The sequence below is a fragment of the Thunnus thynnus genome, chromosome 22 (assembly GCF_963924715.1).
Source record: "Thunnus thynnus chromosome 22, fThuThy2.1, whole genome shotgun sequence".
NCBI classification, from domain to species: Eukaryota; Metazoa; Chordata; class Actinopteri; order Scombriformes; family Scombridae; genus Thunnus; species Thunnus thynnus.
This window is the reverse complement of record NC_089538.1, coordinates 7451750-7474113: the sequence shown is the minus strand read 5'-3', so window position 1 is coordinate 7474113 and position 22364 is coordinate 7451750. Positions and strand designations below refer to the sequence as shown.

At 41.1% G+C, this 22364-nt stretch overlaps 1 protein-coding gene across 7 annotated transcripts in view; it reads right to left on the bottom strand.

Annotated features, from left to right (window-relative positions):
* The window catches only part of LOC137174059 (dynein axonemal heavy chain 2-like), a 92093-nt gene extending 69729 nt beyond the window's left edge, over positions 1 to 22364 (bottom strand). For all 7 annotated transcript variants that reach the window (XR_010925266.1, XR_010925265.1, XR_010925267.1 and 4 more), the window contains exon 1: positions 22277 to 22364. The gene's annotated coding sequence lies outside the window, so the exon portion shown is untranslated. The remainder of the gene's footprint in view (positions 1 to 22276) is intronic.

Below are 22364 nucleotides of genomic sequence, written 5' to 3'. Positions count from 1 at the left end.
ACTTAATGAAACAACAATTGTTTCAGAAAGCATTTAGCAGCACATGAACACACCAGAGGCAGACCCTTTTCCAATGATTCTGCAGTTTTATGTTGTGGTAATGTTAAGGTAACTTTGTGAAAAATGATAAGTTAGCATTTACCGCACATTGTATTGGAATACCCAGTCTAAACAAGCTTCACGCCTCTGCCTGCTGATTTTCCTGTTGTTCTGAAACAAATACAAAACCAATGGAGGTTTGGAAGCTAGGCACTCATCCAGCAATCTGTAGCACTATTGTTTTTACTATTGCTTTGGGAAAGGTACTGAAACATAAAAAATACATTATTGATAGGCAAAACACTAAATCACCAGTTTCATATTTTAAAGAAAGCAATAATTTTCAGGGGCCTGTAGCTCTGTTTTCCTCGAATAATAATAATATCACAAATTTATGAAATGTATTGTGTTCAAGGATGCATTCACTGTAAATGCATAGACAGTAAGTGTGTCCTCATTTAAGATGATGAGCACGACTATCTTAGCTCCCTTAGGTTTACATCATTAGCATTGATATAATTTTACTTCTCATAACCATCAGTCATTATCTTACCATTATCAATCATTTTCCCTGCCATCGATATTGTCATTCTCATCCTCCTTCCTTCCTGTGCTCTACTAGAGTAAATGTGTTCTGGTGTGCTCTCCAGTACACTGAATATTGCTATTACAACTGTATCCACTGCAATAATTAATTTACTTAATAATAGCACTAATCCTTTGGACAGCGTATGCACACAAAGCAGAGGTGTCAGCTGCTGATTATACTGGCAATGCTAATACTACTTTCTGTCTGCTTAAAACAAATTTTACTAATTATACTGTACGTGATACTAATCACAGTGCAAATCTGTCTTGGATCTCCAGAATGGGAAAGTGTTTGATATTTAACAGTGAAACAGAGACTCTGTAGCCAAAACTGATGAACACTATCCGATATTTTCTATTTGCCTGACAAACTGAAAGCTGATGTGTGAGCGACTGATTGATGTGTCTCAGTATTTGTTGGTTGTTGGACTGATTAGCCGAATGTCAGATTGACACCTGTCACTAAATAAGAGAGATGACAGGCTGTCCAGGTCATTAGAGTCATATTTGAAGTGTGTGTTGGTCTGTCATTGGTCTGTATTAAGAGAATTGGATATGATGTTTCAAGATGGCGCCCATTTATTCAGATGAAAGTTCCTCACCCAGCCCACTTTCCAATCTATGTTGCATAGACAACAACATAGGTCTAATCCAAATGGGTAGCTCCAGGTCTGAAAAGTGAAGCCAATGCGCAAGTGCCTTAAATTTGCATTCTTTCTAATGACCAGCAGGGGGCGACTCCACTGGCTGCCAAAAGAAGTCGATAGTATGGGAGTCTATGAGAACTTAATTTATTACCTCAGTAAACACTTTCCTAATGAGTTTATGGTCTCAATCGCTAGTTTCAAGTCTCCTTCAATACATCATGATGGTCATTTTGTAAATTATGGTCCCATTTAGAGTGAAATAGACAATAAAGCAGCATATGCTTTAGGGTGTGGCTACATTGTGATTGACAAGTCACTGCCACAGCAACAACATCGATTATGTAACATAACCATGGCGTAACCCCAGATTCACAAAGTATAGGCGTAGATGCTGCTATTTCACAGTGTCTTCTCAGTTCATGAAAGTTAATTATAACATTTTGGTTGCCTAAAAAAGTCTTGTTCAGCATTTGGTTGTGATAAAAGACCCTCTAAGGAGTCAGATGTTCAGTTTTTCCAGTGAGTACATTTTGTTTCAATGGTTTTAGGCCCGTTTTTCGCTAGTGGCAATTAGCATTATCACTGTTAACCATAGATTTTAAAGGCACCGTGGTAACTAATCTAGCAGCTAACAGCTATGGTCAGCACCACCCTCTCGTCCAAATATGGTCACTTCTGGCTCCAAAAATCAAACATGGCGATGGTCAAATCATAAACTCGAGGCTTCAAAACAGCAGTTCAGAAACCAATGGGTGATGTCATGGTGACTACATCCATATTTTTTTACAGTCTATGGTCTAATCTCTCTTTAGTATCTCTTTCCCTGGCCCCACCTGCTTGTTCCGTTCACTTCACATTGAGATGACATTACACATATGAAAATAGCGTAGCTAGTATGGCCAGCCTGACAAGTTAGTCTGTTACGTTTGGTCCACTTAAAGCATAAGACATGCACTTTCCCGTTTGTTTATTTAGTAAATGTTCACCTTATAATAGAAATAATGTCATCAAAGGAGGAAGGAATTTTACGTTGGGACAAGCTTTGACTCTGAATCATCCATTATTTTCCCTTTCAGGGCACTTTCTCATGCGTTATCACTAATGTACTATAACCAGCAAAATATCTGATCGTGTATTCTCAAAAATTTGCTCTAAAATTGCTTGAATTCTGCTAACTGTACACTGTCTATCACAGCCTCTGTTTCGAGTGAAAGTGTCTGGATATGTCACTGGTGATAAGTAAAGCAAAATCTAATCTTCTTCAAAAGCTATTTATCTGCACCCTCCTGTTCCATCACACCATTGACTTCAGATTTTAAATCTCATTTAATAGCAGTGATGAAAAGTCACACAGGGATGCTTTAAGATCTATTTCCTCAGCATGGCTGACAGCTGTTGTCCCATGGAACAAACACTGAAATGAACATTAACCACCACTTTCAGCTAAAGAGGTATCAATCTGAGGTGTCCCATTTCCTGCTTTATCCAAAATTTGTTCTTTCATCTCTTTAACTTCATTATCTTTTTTCTTACTTTCCTACTTTAGTGCATTCCTTTTTCTATTACATTTCCACCTTCTCACACACATAATGTAGGTAATGACGTTATTACAGCCTGCAATGACGCAGGCTTTAAACGTTCCAAAAATGAACCTCTATGCCACAGATGCCCTTTAAATAGCACCAAAGCATGATGGAGCAAGACAGATATAGCTATGGCTTAATAGTATTACTATTATAGTGGACTTATTGTAGATTTCTAACCAAATCTTCTTTTAATTAGACAGATTTTGCGTTGCGTTTGCATTTCATTTCTAACATAAAATAGTGCTAGTTTCATTTTCTCCTCACTTTCTAAAGTAGGCAATATCTGTCAGTAATGACAAAACAACATGTTTTGTGGAGATGGAAAGGGGTAATGTTGAGTTCAGCTAGGATGATCATTTGTAATTTGAACAAAATATTTGTTGGTAGTACAATAAGCCATACAAGGAGAAAAAAACAAGGATAAAGCAGTGTTTCCTCTGTAATTTTAATACAGCTGTGGTGCTTTAGGCAATTATTCTAGTTTTGTTCCATATCTGTCACTGTTTGGGTCTAAGTTATGTTTAAAGTCGAGGCTCTAGTGTTAAAATGGTTTTTAATCACTCTATAATCACTACTTCTAAAGCATCTGGACTACACTTTACTTTTAGATGACATTAAAGGTATAATATGTAATTATTCCACATTAAACAACAACTAGACCTATGTTATATATTTTGTTGAGTTGTGTACTTACATTATTCCAAATGTTTCCAACAATTTTCAAACCCAGAGAAATCTGTAATTTAATCAAAGTAACGGACCGTTTCATTCGGTCACCTGTCAATGGCGTCATACCTCTTCTACTAAAGAGTAAACACGCACAAGATGCATACGGCGGCGCTGTGTTTGTCCACTACAATGGCGTCTACCAAAGAGTAACTTACACGCATACAAGATTATACATCGGCGTTGTGGTTGCAGAAACTGTTATAAATGGAGCCACATTTTCATGATAAATTTAGGTTGCTTTGAACTATATCTTTTAGCTGGAAGAAGGATTTTAGTCATTGGACATCTGGATCTTAAGTTATCAGAGAAATAAACTGGGCAAACGTTAGCAGCAGCTCGGCTAATAGCCTGTACCGGACGTCTGGTGGTCGCCACATATCGTCGGAGAAACACTGATTTTTTAGGTAAAACAGCTTTAATTAGTATTTTAACGATTTTAATCTGCGTGTACGTTTGTTTTTGGAGAGGAGGAGACCTCTGCGGATAATTAGGCTCCCGGGAGAAACCGGCCGAACATCTGGATCTAAAGTTATAAGAGAAATAAACAAAACAAGTGTTAGCAGCAGCTCAGCTAACAGCCCGTACCGGACATCCGGTGGTCGCCATACATTGTCGGAGAAACACTGAGGTCCATTTGTTCTGGAGAGGAGGAGATCTTTGCGGGTAATTCGGCTCCCGGTAAAAACATCCCGAATGATTAACACTGGAGTAATCTTATCCCGGTGAAGCTGGTTATTTAACAACGAAGACAACAACTCCCATGATCCCTTGCTACTTCACACCTTCATCACACTCCGTCTTTTGCTATTGTTTTGATTGAGAGACCCCTAGCAGCTGAAAATACATTTTGTGCGTTTAAGGCCAAATTACAATCTTTATTTTGACTTCTTGCAGTGGTGGTAATGTTCTTGCTGTGGTGGCTCACCACTGCTAAATGAATACAGTGGAAACACTGATAAAGCATACTGGAGATCATTATGACCTCCAGAGAGTAAGACAAGAATATGTCACTGCATCAGTGTTGTCAAAATGCCAAAAATGCAAAAGAGGAATGAGAGATTAAACAGGGAAAAACCGCAACAGAGATGTACCTGTCCTGGTCAATCTTCTACCCATTTGTCTCTCTGTCCTGTCATCTTCCTCACACTGAATGCATGTAGAGGTCATTCAGACAATCTTTAAGAGCGATAAGCTCAGTCTTCTCAACATCACACAGCCAAACCTGAATGCACATGAAATATATTCTCAAATATTCCCCTCTTTATTGTACTTTATTGTACTCATTACCATCAATGTCATCTTGATTACACTGACACCTATCATTTTAACACCACCCTTATCAGTATCATCCACTCTCTGTATGTGTTCATTCACACTTCTGTCTTTAGTTCAGGCCTTGAAACGAATACATGCAACTGATCTTAACTTACTGGTCCGCTTTGTGGCTGATTCGTATAATCCAACATATCAAAAAATACACTATTGGACACTGAGGATCAATCATTTAATTTATTATGTGTGCATTGGTTAGCGTCCTGCAGTGTATTATCTGCTTGCGTTGTTGATAAGCAGGTGGTGTGTGGATGAGGGTGAAACAAGGGTCACATTTGGCACAAAGATTCCACTTTGGATCTGTCTGTGCCAGTGCATCAAGTGAAGTCCTTTTCTGAGATACTTGATTAAATCTTAATAAATGGTATCCATGAGGGGAATATTATGTGCTTATGTACCCTCCGAGTCCTCCTGCTGATCTAGTATCACAGGCCAGTTCATCCTGAACATCTGATTCATCATGATGTAAAATGCTGAAGCGGGGCTAGATCAGCAGTCCTGCTCCTCTGGCACACTCAATAAATGTAGCCTTCAGGTGGAAAATCAGATAAATCCTGGCATATAAGATTTTTAAACCCTATAAGAAAGAGTAACTTAGCACAAGATTCAGTATGAAAAGGTGATTTTAAAAATAAAAGGATTTGGGTAGCAGCATTTAAATTGTTTCCAATCCAAATAATACATTTAAATTTAGTTATTTCATGTATCTAATAGAGCACTTACACTGCTTTGAGAATACTGATATTTCCTTTAAAACTATTTCCTAAAACTTACCTAACATTGCCATCTCGACTTCCATGATATTTACCATTTTTGTATATAGAATATGCTTCTTTCATTATTGTAACTGTATGCTCCATAGATACAACCCAACTGTGGATTTTTAAAAAAAATTTAAAAGTTCAGGACCTGCAGAAACGCAACATTGCTGGGTGGTGTGTTCCCTGCAAGGCATTGTTACCCTTCTGGAGTTGGGCCATGATGGTTTTCCAAGCAAAGGCAATGTTATCAAAGTTTGCACTCGTTAGCAGCTGCTCCCTGATGTCTTTTCCTTGGGAAGGTTCTGAAAAGGCTAAGAAGAAAGGCAGAAGAAGAATGACAGACAGACTGAGATGTGGTTATGGAAATATGGATAGAAAGAGAAGGAAACCGAATTATGAAAGGATGACAGGAAGAGAATGGAGGTAAGAAACCAGATGGCTTTCACAAAGATAAGACCAGAAAACCAGAGTTTCTCAAAACACTTCAGACCATTATCCTGTTCATACATTCGGACCAGAGTGAACAATGTGCTTTAGGACACTACTGGGCTGATTATACAGGGGCTAACAGCATGTTCAAGGGATTATCTCAGCCTGCTTGTTTGTAATATGTGCAAATATTTTGTGCAATGTTGGACGCAGCAACATTTTATTACTTACTCATCTTATTTTATACATTTTATTACTAACCCGGCCCCGACAATCCACACACTCATTGTTATGGAATTTAAAAAAACACTGTTTCAGCATAAGATATCAATTCATAGAGCAGTATATTCACCAAGGCGCTGTGCTTATCAAGAGGTGAATTTAGGACAGTCAGTCTGGCACAAGAAGCTTCACTTGCCTATTACTGTGCAAAAATGTGATAGTGGAATAAATCACTTTCAGGCTAAATCAAATCAGTTATTAATGAGCTCTATTTACATATACTTTCTTTAATAACAACATTTAAATGCAAAGTCCTACTCTGCTGTCCTCTGCACATTTCACAGTCTGCAGATTCATAATGTAACATTAACCTTCCTTTAACAAAATAACATTCCACTCTCAGGTGAACAGAGAGCATCCCTTTTGGCAATGCCACAGTGTCAACATGACCGCCATCTATTACTTTGTTCCTGCAGGTCACACAAATTACCAATCTGGCTATTTACTGTACATGCAGAGAAGAGAGGGATAACACTGTTTGTACTTGTTAGCAGCTGCTCCCTGATGAAGGAGGAAGGAAGTAGCAGAGCAAGGAAGGAAGGAAGGAGGTTGTTCAACGGTCTATCATAAATCGCAAGTTCCTTAAATGAAAAGAAGCCACACACAACTCCTAAGATTGAAATCTAATAGAGTGTGGGTCCAACTAAAGTGTAAGAGCTTAATAGCTGCACATACTCTATGTTGCTGCTTGGGATGAGATTTTTATATATTATTTGATTGTTCAAACAACAGTTACAGAGCCAAATAAAGAATTCAAATAAGTAGCCAAAGGGAAAGTAAGCAAGAGACAAAGACAGAGCAAACCAGTGAGAAAGAGGGACAGACACATTCATCAGGCACCGGGGTAGTGGCCATGCTCAGATAACCTCAAGCTAGCTGCCATAGCTTCAAGCAAGGGCTCTCACCAACCCCACAATCACAAACCTCATGGATTGACATTGACTGCTATAATACTTGTTTTCGGATGTCTAGTCAATTCAAAATCCTCATCTTAATTGCCAGACTGACTTACAATAAATGTGGAAAGCATGACTGGCCTATGAATCATTAGTGCATATTAATTAAAAGAAGCACAAGGGACAACAGGACACAACAATAATGTAAACACAAACATTAATTGAGAAAGAGTGGGTGTTTTGTAGAGTAGAGGGCAGCTATGACCACAGAGCTGTATGTCCATGTTTTAAAGCAGTATCACTGTCTTTCTTTTTCTTTTTTTTAAATAATTAAGCCAGTTTCTGATGATGATAATCTAGTTAAAAGAGTAACAATCTAGTTAAAAGAGTAACAGTAAAAAGGAGCTCAAAAATGAATATCCTTCTGAATTAGACTCAAGTCTACACTAAAGGAATACTTCAGATGGAATACAGAACACATATATGCATATGCAAACAGACAATTATACAATCTCTTATACGCTACTCTACAAACTTCTTTCTACATGGGCTCAGAGCATAGTCTGTCTTTTTGTAGATACACACACATACACACACACACACACACACACACACACACCACACACACACACACGTGCGGTGTACGCCTTTCAACAGAGGCCTGGCAAATAAATACATATGTGCACCCTTTAACACATAAACACATACAGTACACCTGAGACATGAGAAGTACCTCTGTGAACATTTGAAGAGAGCATGTTAACAAAGAGGTCTGTGTGAGATGCTGTAGGGAAGGAATATGGGCTATAAAGGAGGGGAGGGGAGGGAAGCTCCTTCACCACACACACACACACACACACACACACACACACACACACACACACACACACACACACACACACACACACAGAAGGAAGGAAGGGAACATAGTGATGCTGCACTGGTCCTCTCCCCCCTGCTTGGCGTGCCTGGAAACCATGGTAGCAGTGTCTCACGGCACTGCAGCCGTCGCCATGCCAACAGTGGCAGCAGCTTTCTGTGGGGATCAGACTTGCTGGGTGACACCTGACGAATGCATGCGCGCACATACACACACACACACACATACAGGGAGCAGGGAGCTACTGAAAGGAAAAAAGGAACAAAGAAAAGCGTGCAGGTGAGATTAACACAGACGGGTAAAAATACATGCAGAGATGCACACAAGGGCATGTACAGTACATGAGAGCACAAACAGGCATCGGGAAACACACACACAGACAGACACATGCACAAAGTAATGCTTTCAGCAGGTTTATAGAAAGGCAACCTTTCTTTTATCCCTCTCCTCCTGTTCTGAGTCTGTAAGCTACACTCTGTCTATCTAATTAGAGAGAGGCTGCCTGAGTCTGGCTGTCTGCATGGGGGCACACACACGTGCGTGCACACACACACACACACACACACACACACATATGTACACACATTCACAAATACATCTTCATCTTTCTTTCAACACAAAGCACACAAAATCTAGTGCACACAAATGACAAGAGCACTCTATCACCCTCCATTGTGCACAGACACACAAAACATACTTGCACGCACGCACACACACATTCGCAACCCACATATTAATAACCAGGTCTCCAATGTCAATTTGAGCTCTCAAGGACTGTGGGTGCTGAGCAAGGCAGAGGCCACACAGAGAGAAAGAGCAAGAGAGAGAGAGAGAGAGAAAGATAGAGAGAGGCAGGGACACGGAGAGAGAGAGAGAGAAGGAAGAATAATGGGGTAATGCATTCAGGTTCTTATTCATGCTGATTCCCCCGCTGGGTGCACAGACTCATTTACCTAAACAATACATTTCAGACAGGGCAAAGAGGACACAGAGGTAGGGCTGGGTGAGTGTGTATGTGTGTGTGTGTGTGTCTGAGGGAGAGTAATAGCCTGCCTTTGCCCTAAAAAGTGTGCGATTTTTGTGTGAGAGAGGAAGTTTTACATACACTTTGTATGGGTGCTAGATTAAAGGACCATTTCGCCAATTCTCAACCGTATCTCCAGCTATCCGAATTAAGGATATAGTGTGAAAAAACGCTTGCAGTTGGTACTGATGTTGTCTGTGTCTCTGGGACGCAGCTGCAAAAATCTGTTGTTCTTCTGGCACCAGCGCCGTCGTTTGACGTGTACAGTGACGTAGTTGGGGGCAAAGAAGAACTACAGGCTGTTTCATCTTGGATTTCTAGTCTCTGCTTCTGGGTAGCCAGGGAACGTGCTCTAGATGCTGCTCAAAAACAAAACTTCCTTGTTCTCTTTGCTTGTATTGCAAACTGGCTATGTTTACAACAGTGAAAATGGCATCCCAAAATACGAGTGCAGAGGATGTTATGGATGAGGATACATTTTACAGTGTTTTGGCTGACTCAGATATTTAGCTGTACTTATTCGAGCCAGAGTCGGTTTGGGTGCCAGAAGCTCGTGTGCAATGCATCCTGGCACATGTAGACACTGCCGGCACGGCTCCGCGAGCAGGGAAACTCAGCTTTTTAGGTCAGTATAGCACGGGCTGAGGAATTTACTGCTTCGATTGACTACATTTACCATCGACGGTGACTGGACATCCACATAAAACATGGCGAAAAGAAAATGAGAGAGATAAAAGTTGAGAAATGTGGTACTTGACCTCCAGTGTGTGCTTAACATGAAGGGAGGAGGCAGAAACCTTGTCTTTTATCTCTGCTTCCTATGAGGCCGCCTGTGCTCCAAGCTTATATACATAGCTTATATAGTATAATGTACATGCAGTTTATCTAGACATGTAGAATTAGTAGTTGCATGAAAATATTTATCACATGTTAAAAGGATAATTCCTGTTTATTACAGCTGGGGTCATTGAACACTGCTAAAAAGAAGTCAGAGGGGTCAGACAGGTGGGAAACAAACCCCCAGGTTAGCCAACCAATATGGATAAAATCTTCTATCACAGTATATTTAATCTAATACTGTGAGATTGATACTGTATATTGCGATAAAGAAATTGGGGTTAAAATAACCAGACGTGAATGTCTGTTTTGGCTAATCCTTCATTACATTGATGCAAAAATCATGTAAAAAGTACAATATTCCATAAAGCACTCATAAGGTTCAATATTGAAGGGAGAGCTACATGTGCCTCCGTAACGGTAAGGCAAAATCTTTGACATTTAACAAATTTATATGATGTCACAGTATATCATATCACCCAACCCTATCCGAAAGGGAAAACTATTATTATTAATTATGACCTAAACTGTCTATTGTAAACATCCATTGCAGTTTACAGACATGTTTCCTGGTTCTACTCTGACATATTGCACTTGCCATCATCATGCACCCACAGTTTTACTGTGCAGCGAGGGATTATTAGCAACATTAGCATTAGCATCATTCACATCATTTGTTGTAATGATGCTGCTGTGCGTGTTTCTCCAGGAAACACTTTACAGGTAGAAATGTTGGCCACAACTATAACATAAAAAAATCAGAATTTGCCTGTAATACCTAAGATGAAATATGCACATGGAGCATCATTATGCTTCTGACACACAGTATGTTCTGCATCTCAACATATGCTTTGGCCTTGGGTGTATGCCTGAAAAAATAACCGTTAACCCAGTCTGACACACACACACACACACTCACGGTTGTAGCAATGAGATGCTGACACACTGCAGTGACTCACTATATCTATTGTACACATAGAGATAGTGCTGAGCCATGACCCACATTATGAGCATGTGATCCATCTACCCACATTAACATCAATGAGCAGAACAATTCATAATGATTTATGATCGTCTTATTACATAGGTTGACAGACATACATCCTCCTAATGAGTATGTGTACAATAAAAGACACATGCACACAAGAACAGAGAGGCCCGCCGTAATTACAGCTACAGTACAGTAACAACACCGAGACACTAACACCGCAAATGTAATGACCCTGAACACTCTCTCTGCACATGTGGTTAGCTAGCTGCTTTAAACTCACATACATACACATTCACAGACCACATGTGGAGTAACACACTTATCGATCTGGATACTTAAGCACACCGGGCCAAGGTTTAGCCTTTTGGCCCATGATACCGGCTTCATGGCTGAATTTAGCCAAAAGGCAAAAAGGGAGATGGAGATTACACACAAACACACACATACACACACAGATGTCCAATGAGAAACGGTCATTACTACCATGCTGTTTAGCCTGCTGTGCCCGTGTGTGCATTTTCCATCACACAGAAAGGCTTGAAGTGTCTCACATGAGCACTGCTACAATATGTGCTGAACATCTTCTGTTGATGACTATGAATATTGTTTACCGAGGCAAACATCTCACTGTCTGCAGCATTTCTTTGGCTTCCTGTTCCTTTTGTTGGGTTTTTGTGATCTTTTTGGGTTTTTAAAGGGTAATGATATTTTTGTGGTTTTCCGCCCGATGTGTATTTGTTACTTTTGGAATATGCTCCGTGTGTGTGTGGCACCTGCCTGAGGGCTTGTTTGCTAAGCACGGTGTGCTGATCCATGGCAGGGTTTTTGTGGTGTGAGGAACAGGTGAGAGACGAGAAAAAGGAGTCGACACGATGCCCTTGCTGCACTCGCACAGAACACTTTCTGATACACACGCACACACACAAACACACCACTGTATGAGGGGAGGGAAAACGAGTTAGAGCAAATACTGTTCAACATATCTCGCTATTATAGCGCAAGAAAGAAATACTACTGTGCAGAACATTCGCTGGAGCAAAATACACAATCCCGCAATTGTTTAAAAGTCTCAGTTTTTCCAAAGATGCCAGTCTGGCATGAGTTAAAAATCAGAGAAATATGCAGCAGATAATTGGGAACATATCCGCACAGCGCACTGTTTATATGAGCCAGTGTTTTTGTGCATTATGTCTCCAAGTGCTCTGAGCATATTTGACAGCATCAAGAACATATGAGAAAGTATGTTCCACTGGATGTATGCTGCTGCCTCCGAGTCACAATGTGTATGTGTATAGATGGTATGTGTATGTTCTGGAGATTAGGCAGTTATGAGTACAACTACGTGTGGGTTTTTGTATGTGTTTTAGGGTGAGTAAGCCACTCTTACCACCACATGTACTGGTAGGTGTGTATGTGTGTGTCTATCTCACTGTGTTCTTAAAGTCTTGTACAACCTCGGGCCTGTTTTCCACTTTTGTAGACTACGGGTTTTGTTATTCAGGCGAAATAAACTGCCACATTCCCTTCTCTCTCTCTCACACACACGCACGTACACACACACACGTCTTTCCAATCACTCTAATTCGTAGGTTGGATACCCTTCTAATTATTAGTTGTTATAGAATAAGGTCAAACAAATAAAGAAAAAATTGAAATGGTGATTTTTTGGAGCCTCTCATATGCCGTTTTTGATTAAAACCGTTACTGACATATGCAACACTGATGACAATGGGAGATGATTTTGAGTCATTAGAGAGTAGTTTGGCTCACTTTAGAAAACAATGGTTTGAAAGCATGTACTCATTCACTTTGACATATTCTGACACATGTATCCTATGTTTTAGTGTATTTCAGATGTTTAATTTCCTCATCAAAGTTGGGAAAGTATTTGTGCCACTCAAAGTCTTACTTTGCACGATGACAGGTTTGTTTCCATCTGTCTTCGTCCAAATATTATGAAGGCGAACAAGATGCTTATCTGTAGGGCCTTTTTTTTTTTCCTTTATTCAATCAGCTTTGTCTATTTCCTCTTGTTTTGCTCAAAAAGTTGGCAGAAAATCTTGTTTTGGGAGGCTTTTTTGTTTCTTCTTTTCACAATTGTTGTTGTTGAATGTGTTGGCATGATATGCAAGAGAAAAAGAAATTGGACTTCCAAATCTCTGACAATCTGTGTTTTATCATCGTCTCTGGTGGACTTCGCCATGGGGTGATTAATTGCTGATCAAACATGTGACATGACCGCGGGCCTATGTGCCAGCAGTCCTTCATGTTTCATTTTCTGATCATTTCTATTTATTTTTAAGATTCTTTCCGCCCATGGTTAATTTCTCAGTAGAATTTATTTAGAAATGTTGATTAGTTTTCATTTTCTCTTGCTCTTACTCATGCTCCCTTTCCTCCACTGTTGGCTCCACGATCCCTCTGCCTCCTTCTCCCTCCCTGCTTCCCTCCATCATGTTTACTGTGGGCTGGTGGCTGACTGTAGCCTTCCCCCCTCTGCCCAATCAGTGGCACTGGCTTGGGCTACTAATTGAATTGGGCTGGAGGTCTAATTCTAATGTGCAGCAGATGGCTGGGGCATTCCTGCATTCAACCAGCCGCGGGCCGCCGCTCCGCTCCGCGCTGCTCTGCCCAGGGTAATGTAAACCACCACGGAGAGAGAGACAGAAACAGGGAGACAGCCCTACCTCAGTCACCTTGAGGTTACACACAAATATACTGACTCTCTCTTTTTTTTTTTCCTCAATCGCATTTACAGAGTTGACTGCAGTTGAGCCATAGAGCCACACGGCATTTAACGAGCAAATTATTCTCACGCTTCGCATATGCTCTCTGCTATAGCCTCCTGTGACCCAAACATGCATAGGGACAACCCTGCATCTCAATTACTATAGGTAACACATATAAAAAATCTACACAGCAAAAAAAAATCTGCTCCCACTGCTCATGTTGCATACATATCAGTGGATCGAACCATCACTGGATGGCAGTGTTGAGCTGCACTGAGCGTCGATCCGGTGACAGTGGTGAACAAGGTTCCACTGAAGACATAATAAAGACACAAATCAATGGCCATAATTTGGAAAGAGACTCATCCTGGGTTAGAGTTATAATTTCCCTGGTTTCTGGTGCTGCATTGGAAGGTAAACATTGGAAGTGCTAAATCACAACAGACAGAGGAGGTCGGAAAGAAGAGCAGAGGGTGGTAAATAGATAGAGGAAGGAATGAAGAGATATAAGGAAGGGAGGCGTGGAGCTGAGGAGCTGAAGAAAGAGAGAAGGGGATAAAATCAGAGCTGCTAATGTAATAACAGCACAACACAGAGATGGGGGAACATTGCTTCTCACAATGGCTACTATCAACAGCTATCAAGAGCAATAGGGACGTGGCATCAGAGAGCGTGCGGTGCGCGGCGGTGTTGTGTGTGTGTGCGTGCGTGCGTGCGCGTGAGAGCACACAAGCATACTTTGCTTGAGCGGGGTCGCGCTTACTGTTTTGAGATGACTCCCCAGAGTGCAGCCTGAGTGCTGTGAGGAAGATTATGAGTAAGATAGAAAGCACACATGAATTTGAGCTTTGTTGTGTGCCAAGATAATAAAAGATGGAACTCTTTGTCAGAGCAGTAAAGTGTATGTTTTGGGAGTAAATGACTGACAACACAAAACAGCCATTTGGGCTGTGGGCGTGACAGTAGCTCTTTGTACAAAGAACTTAGATCTGTAAGCAAGTGTGTTTATTTACGTTTTTTTGCCCAAATGTATGAGCACAAGTAGTTATTTAGATGCATCTCTATGGATGTTCTGTGTGTTTGTGTGTCGGTCGGGGAGAAGTCAGAGATAAATGGCTATGACTGTGGGTGGTAATTGCAGGTGATTTGGAGCGCGCAGTGTATCCTGCCTTTCTCTTATTATAGACACACTAAGACAACGCAGCTTCATCTGCAGGGCTAATTACAGACAGACAAGGTGTGAGGCCTAAAACCAGTGCACCAATAATTGGAACAGCAACTCACTGCATGTATATTCTCTTGCAGTATGTTGTTGATTCACTGATACCGACAATGCTGTATCTTGTGATACTAGGAAACAGGTGTATCCTTTCTTTAACTCAGACCTTTTAACTCTGTAACTGTTCTGTCGGTTTAGCTTTTTGCCACTTAGGCTGTTGAGTGAATGATAGCTTTCCGAGTACATGTTGCCGCACGTGTATGTGTGTTTGATTTGTAGTTATTAACTTCTGAGAAACTGAGAGAGCTTCATAATACATTTAATCAATACAATAAGGTGGGGAATAACAATTATTAGTCACACTAGCATCAGGGCCCTAGCAGATGGTGATGCTGATGTTGATGTCAGTTGGTCGGGTCGGTCCACCACTTTGGCCCCAGTTTGTAGCCTTTGCTGTATTTACATTCCAGTCACAGCAGTATACCTTCATTTCGCTGAAACATAATACTTGTCCAAAAGTCACAACTTGGGAAACTTGTTAAACCTTTTTTGTTTTTTTATTGTGCATCAGATGGAATTGTTTTTCATTCCATCTGGTGGTTAGAAGAGTCGGAGGATTTTGGAAAATACTTTCGAAACAGTGATAATGTTGTTTAAAGACCTTCTGGGCTTTTCAAACATAGCCAAGCAATTATCTTTCGGAAAAACTAATGCTTAGCTCAGTGACTCGAATGGGAATACATGAGAGGCACAAACTGAGGTTAGCCCAGACTGAAATATCTTAACAACTCTTGGGTGGGTTGCCATGAAATTTGGCACGGACATTCATATTCCCCAGTGGCTCAGTTACAATGACTTTTGTGATCCCCTGGATTTTCATCTCGCACCATCGTCAGGTCAAATACCTGCACAAGTAATAACACTCCCATGAGCTTCAGCTGTACATAGTGTTTTTAGTGCTAATTATTTTACTTAAAGGACCAATATGTAGGATTTAATGCATCTGGCAGTGAGGTTGCAGAATGCAACCAACTGAATACCCCTCCCTTCACCACTCCATTTCAAGCATTTAAGAGAACCTTTGGTGGCTGTGAAACTTGTGAAAAACACAAAAGATCCTCTCTAGAGCCAGTGTTTGGTTTGTCTGTTCTGGGCTACGGTAGAAACATGGCGGTGCAACATGGCAGGCTCTGTGGAAGAGGACCTGCTCCCTATGTAGATATAAAAGGCTCATTCTAAACTAACGAAAACACAACAATTCTTATTTTCAGGTGATTATACACTAATTAAAACACACTTATGAATATTATATTCCATGTCTACCAATAGAGCCCCCTAAATCTTACATACTGGTCCTTTAATGTTAGCATGGCAGCACACTAAACTAAGTGGTGAACATGGTAAACATTTTGTCTGCTAATCATCAGCATGTTAGCACTGTCATCGTGAACATGTGGACATTTAGCATCACTATGCTATGCTCTGTGAGTACAGCGTCACAGAGCCACAGGATCACTAGTGTAGCTGTAGACTGTTAGTGTATTTTAAGGGTGTTTTTATGCCTTTATTAGATAGCTTACAGTAGGAGACTACAGGAAATGAGGGGAGAGAGAAATGGGAGATGATGTACGACAAAAGGTTCCCAGCCGACACTAACTGGGGATGTTGCAGTTCATGATGGATAGTTTTCTCAATCGACCAATCAATTAATCAACTAATAACTCTTCTAAAATATGCTATATAATTGATTTCTGCTTTGTGTTTTGCTCTTCAGCTACACATAACAGATTTTGGATTGATGTATAGTGTGGTGCAGAATCACCTGTACTGTCACTGGCATCGTTACTGTGGGTAACACATCGTATTTTGTGAGCTAACTTATGATTTCCACCCTTACTCACCTGCTTATTCCATTTTCTATTCTATTTTCACATACTCAAACACACTCACTGAACTCTCATTCCTCAACACTAAAAGGAGTCTCTATCCCCTCACCAGCAGTCACCGCCTGTTACTACAGACACACACACAGAGTTATATCTTCAGAGTGGGTCTGTCGGCATGCAGGCGATAATGTCTCAGTGTGTGTCTTACTCATATTGTCCATAGTATCATCATTAATCATTTCTCCTCTGCCCAGACATGGCCATCAGTTATTGAGAGGTGCAATAATTTGGAATTGATTTAGTCCCCCCACACAGGGCCTGGCTCAGAATATAAAATGCTCCTTTGGCAAGACAGAGGAATGAAAGCTAATGATAAAGGGCTGTCAGCATCTGAAGCTGTACAATTCTGCAAATAGCTGTGAGAGGCGTCTCTATCTCCTCTCTCTCTTTCTCTTATTGTCTATTTCTGTACCTCTCTTTTTTGTCGACGGAACATCTAGGAGGCAAGACTGTAGGGAAATTGTTTTTTGTGTTGTGCGAATTTACTTGTTTGTGAGTCAGTTTGGAAGAGGAGGAGGAGGAGAAAACCTGATGGACGGAATCTCTCCTCCTACGCAAAACCCCTTGTGTTAACAAGGATACAGATTTAGGAGAGAGAGCGTGAGAGAGACAGTCACAGAAACCTTGAGAGATAGTTAGAGAGAGACAGAGAGAGAGCTGCGAGCTGAAGAGCAGACTACTAAGCCTCTATAAATAGGAAAAAGATTGACATATAAGAGTTGAGAGACCCTGTTAAAGCTGTTCTCTCTTTATCCTTCCCCTTTCTCCCCCGCGAGACTTCTCCCATTGATTAAATTCCATATCAGTTGGCATCGTGATCATTTTTAGGAATTTTGAAAGAAAAAAGCATATAGATGTATTATGTTATAGCTATGTTGTAGCTGTTATAGCTGCTGTTTACTTATATTACAACAAGGCCTCCGTTATATTCACAATTTCTTTCTGCAATTTGTTTTGCCACAAAGTTTTGTGGAGGCAGTGGTGATGTCTGCCACCAGTAGGAAAATGAGCAGTATGATGGCAGCAATAGAGCATTTCAGAAGCTATTGATGCCTGTCAGCTCTGGCATACTGTTATCAATTCCAATTATTTTGTTATTACTTTCAAATATGAATTGGTTCTTGATATCGAACCCTCCCTTCACAACTTCTCTTTGCTGTTCTCATCCACTACTGTCTTATCTCTGCCTCCCCTCAGCAACCCCTCTCTGTTCTCCACATACATAAGAAACAAGTGTGCTTCACCCTTGAATCCTTAAACATTTCTTTACAAACTAAGAATTTTTAGATTGTTGTGCAACCAAAACCTTAACGTCTATTTGGATTTTAGTTGGTTGATATTCTCAACGTCTTCTGTCACTAATTATGAACAGAATGTGATGGTAACAGGACTGTAAATACTGGTCTTCATTTACCTTTATTTAAGACAATATATTATTAAAGACAGGACTTTATTTCTAATTCCTGCTGTGAATCTGATCATATTCATTTAAAAAAAACCCTCCCTGCTGTTGGATCTGCCCTCGTTCGCCATGTTAATTTCTTCTTCCACCTTTTATTAGGAAAACTATATTGCACTCTCAGTCTCCCGATGATCATTCTCTTCTCCATCTCTTTATCCTTCCCCCCCCCCCTTTCCTGCTTAGCTTTCTCTCTTTATACTCATCTCGCTCTTGTCTGCAGCTTTTGTGTGTGTATGCATGTATGTGTGCCAGCGGTCTGGCGGAGGCTGGAAAGCAGGTGGGCGAGAGGAGCTGAAGTGACACCTGGTAACAGGCTGACAGCCCCAAGGAGAGATGCAGCACTTTCATCCCTGACACGTCTCAACCTCCTCTCCACATAATCATGAACTTTTCGACACACATGCAAGCTGACACACACACACACACACACGCGCGCACTGTATATTGTATATGCTAACACACATATTCACCGAAGAAATAGCATGCATATACTGTACAAGCAGAAGCAGGTGACAGAATATAGCAGTCTGAAGGAAACAGTCTTGCAAAGAATTTTTCAATGCTGGAAAATGGATCATTATACCAGGTATTGTATTCCTCATTCTGTACAATCAGTGGTGTTTTTTTTTAACAGCAATTTCTCTGCAGTGGTTGTGCATTTGGTGGTTGGGCTGATTGCGGATACAATAAAAAGGGCAGCCTGTATGTTCATTTTTTACACGGTTCATTGTTCTACTTCAGCTACTGCACATTTAGCCACAAAAATAAATGGCGAAATAAATAAATAAATTATTGCAATTACACAACTGTCCATATATAATATATGCAACACCTCCTACAACTTAACCTCTCCCACTGCATCGACGAAAATTCCACAGCGTATTCTTTGGTTCGGTTCGACATTATAATTAACACCCAAAAGATAAGTAGTTGTATAGAACAACAACAGCAGTCATGCCTCAGGCTTGTTTGAAGCTCTAGGTTTGTGCAGAGAAATCTACATGTAAGTACAGTAAAACAAACATTTCAAAACCAACTAACAATCTCTTTTTTTTTTTGGACTTGTTTGTGTCTAAATTGCATCCGGAAACAAAGTCCCACACCTCAATAATAACGTTCTTTGTTTATAATTGAGGACTTTATGTTCATAAATGCTAAAAGGTCTTTACATCTGCTTAAAAGAATTGCCATGAAAACCCAATCTTGTACCAGATGCCAACGATGCCCTGTTGTTGAGTCAGCCATTGTGAGGTCCATAGATTTTAACGGTCCCATCTTATCAGAACTCTTAAAAGATCAAGCTTTTCCACTTTAATCCCCTCTTTTTTACTCTCTCTAGCATTCTCTTTCACTTTATCCCCAGTACCTCTGAGCCACTGAACTACGCTTATACAGCAATGCCACCAACATAAACACCAAAAACAATGGGACTCTAGATGGACTAACACCTCAAGGCGATACACTCCATCAGCCTGAGAGATGGACGCTCCTGCTGTTCACTCCTGCTCAGGTACTATTGTTTTTTTTTCCCTCCATGTTGCCTTTACTGGATTCACTCTAGCTAAATGTGATGGTGCAAAAACTTCCAACTTTCAAACAGACATACACAACTCACAGCACTCAGGACCAATTACCCACGACCCAGCCAGCCAGGGAAACACATGAAAGTTATGGTTCAATTAGGAAAAAGGGTAAAAATAATCTAATCCATAAATTAGCTAAAGTCAATTAGGACAACTCACCAATTAAGGACAAATCTGTTACTTGAGGGCACAGCTATAATGAGGTTGCGGGAGGAGCCACGCTGAGACTGTGTCCTTGCTTGTTTGTGTCGCACTCAACAAACACAGAGCTTTGGCCATGTTTTTGATATGGAATTAGCCTGCAAATTGAATTTTGCGGGGACCGAGCCCGTGTCTGGCCACATGAGGAAGCAGGAGACAGAAAGTGAGAGAAAGAGAGAAAAGAAGAGAGAGAGAGAGAGAGTGTGTTTATGTGGGACTATTTATAGATGCTGTGTCAGTCTGAATACAGGGTGGATATAGAAGCTTGTCTGTTTTGTGGTGCAGAGTGACTGATTCTCATCTAACTCAATACTGGCAAAACCCTAGTGTTTTTTGGAAGGGCAGGAGTATTTATAGATGACCGATTTTCATTTTAAAAGAAAAACTGGAGAGAGATAATTACCCTAAAAAACATGAAATTTCAGAACACTGACAAGTACTTTCGATTAATCCCCAAAAGATTAAATTAACACAAAACAAATCCCCTGATTTTCAGCACATTCTGATAAACAATGACCTCCTCTATTGTGAAATTTGATCTTTAAAGCTGACTGACCTTTCACACCCTGGCCCTCCACCCAACCATGCCTTCAAGGCTATCTTCCCACCTTAGCTAATGGTGGCCTCGGTCTTTAAAAGGTCCAACGTACAGGAACGTTTCCTGCCCCGTCATGGTGATTCCCTAAAGACGCTTCAATATCAAAGCCAAAGCGTAACCTTAACAGACGGAAAACATCTCCGGTGCAAATAGTCACCACAGAGAAAAGGCAAAAGGAGACGGAGATTTTTCTATTCTTTTTCTTCTCCACAAGACCAACAGTAACTTTTTTATGATGAAATGAGGCAGCACTAGAGGCAGAAAACCATTGATCTTGGCAACTATTGAGTGCTGCAGCTTGCGCACATCAGAGACCGAGAACCTTTTAGAAATAGGCGTGATGATGACAGCATGTAACAGCATCTCTTTTATGTTTTCCCTCTTCTCTCTCTCTCTTCCCTCCCTACACAACAAGACTGTCAGTGAACTGTGATGAGATTTGGGGGAGTGAGCGGGGGTTACTGGGAGGTCTGATTCAGACACCTCTGATACCTCCCTGGGCCAAGGTTACTCACACACTAAATCTGCACTCATGCTGCATTGTGGGGGAAGTGGAGAGGGGCAAGGGGCAGCACTGATGTTGACACAAGTTGACAGGCAGACAAGGCTGCTCTGCGAGCTGGCTGTGCTGCCCCAGGACAGCAGGCCTGGAGGCAAGGAACCAGTCAGCCTGTTCCCCCTCTCTCCCGAGTACCACTTCTGGTCTGGAGGAAATTAAGCCTCGTCTCCATTTCCCCCCACCACTTGCCTGCCTGAGCTTTAGACCTCATCCACATGGACCCTTGGAGATGTTGGGGAATAAGCTGATGAGCTGCTGCCAGGGGCTATGGAGGGCTACGTGGCTACAGCTATGAGCCGCCATAGACACTTAACCCTTTGTGTTCCCCTACTAGCAGGGCCAAAAGTCCTTACCTGAGGTGATTACCACATGGACCTCGGCACCTGGCAGCCATTCATCATTCCCAGCAGCACTGCAGCCTTTGATACCTTGATATGGCTCTAATGGCATATGCAAGAGGTACAGGTCTCACATACACATATATGCAAACAAAATTCAGGGTTGTGGGGTAAATACAATTTGAAAGGATATCCACTTTGCCCTTTGACCTCTGGAACCATAACAAAAGTCTCATGTGGCTGACCCGGGAGAACGGCACTGTACTGACAGATGGCGAGGTCAAATGAATAACTTAGCCATGGAGAATTCAAACACTAATGCTGGTGACCTTTTGATCCGTGCGAGGAGAGGGATGAAGACAAATAGGGAAAGAATAAGGGAGAGGATGTATGAGAGGAAAGGTGAGTAAATCTGTACCCCAGTGGGAAAACACAAGCTTTGTATCATAGCAGCCAAATCCTAAAAATAGTTAGACAAAGACAGCTGCACAGCCTGCATCTGCACTTATCTGCATTATAGCACTGCTTTTTTCCAGAAGAAAGGTGAGTGTCAGAATGATTAAAAGCAGGAAAAGCAAGACAAAGACAACTGAGTGTCAGTCCAAAGGAAGACACTGAACCTGTCCTATGGAGAGCTCCTCGCTGGCAGTCCAAGAGATCTCACAGATGCTGTCACCATACTTGTTGAAGCCCAGAGATATGATCTTG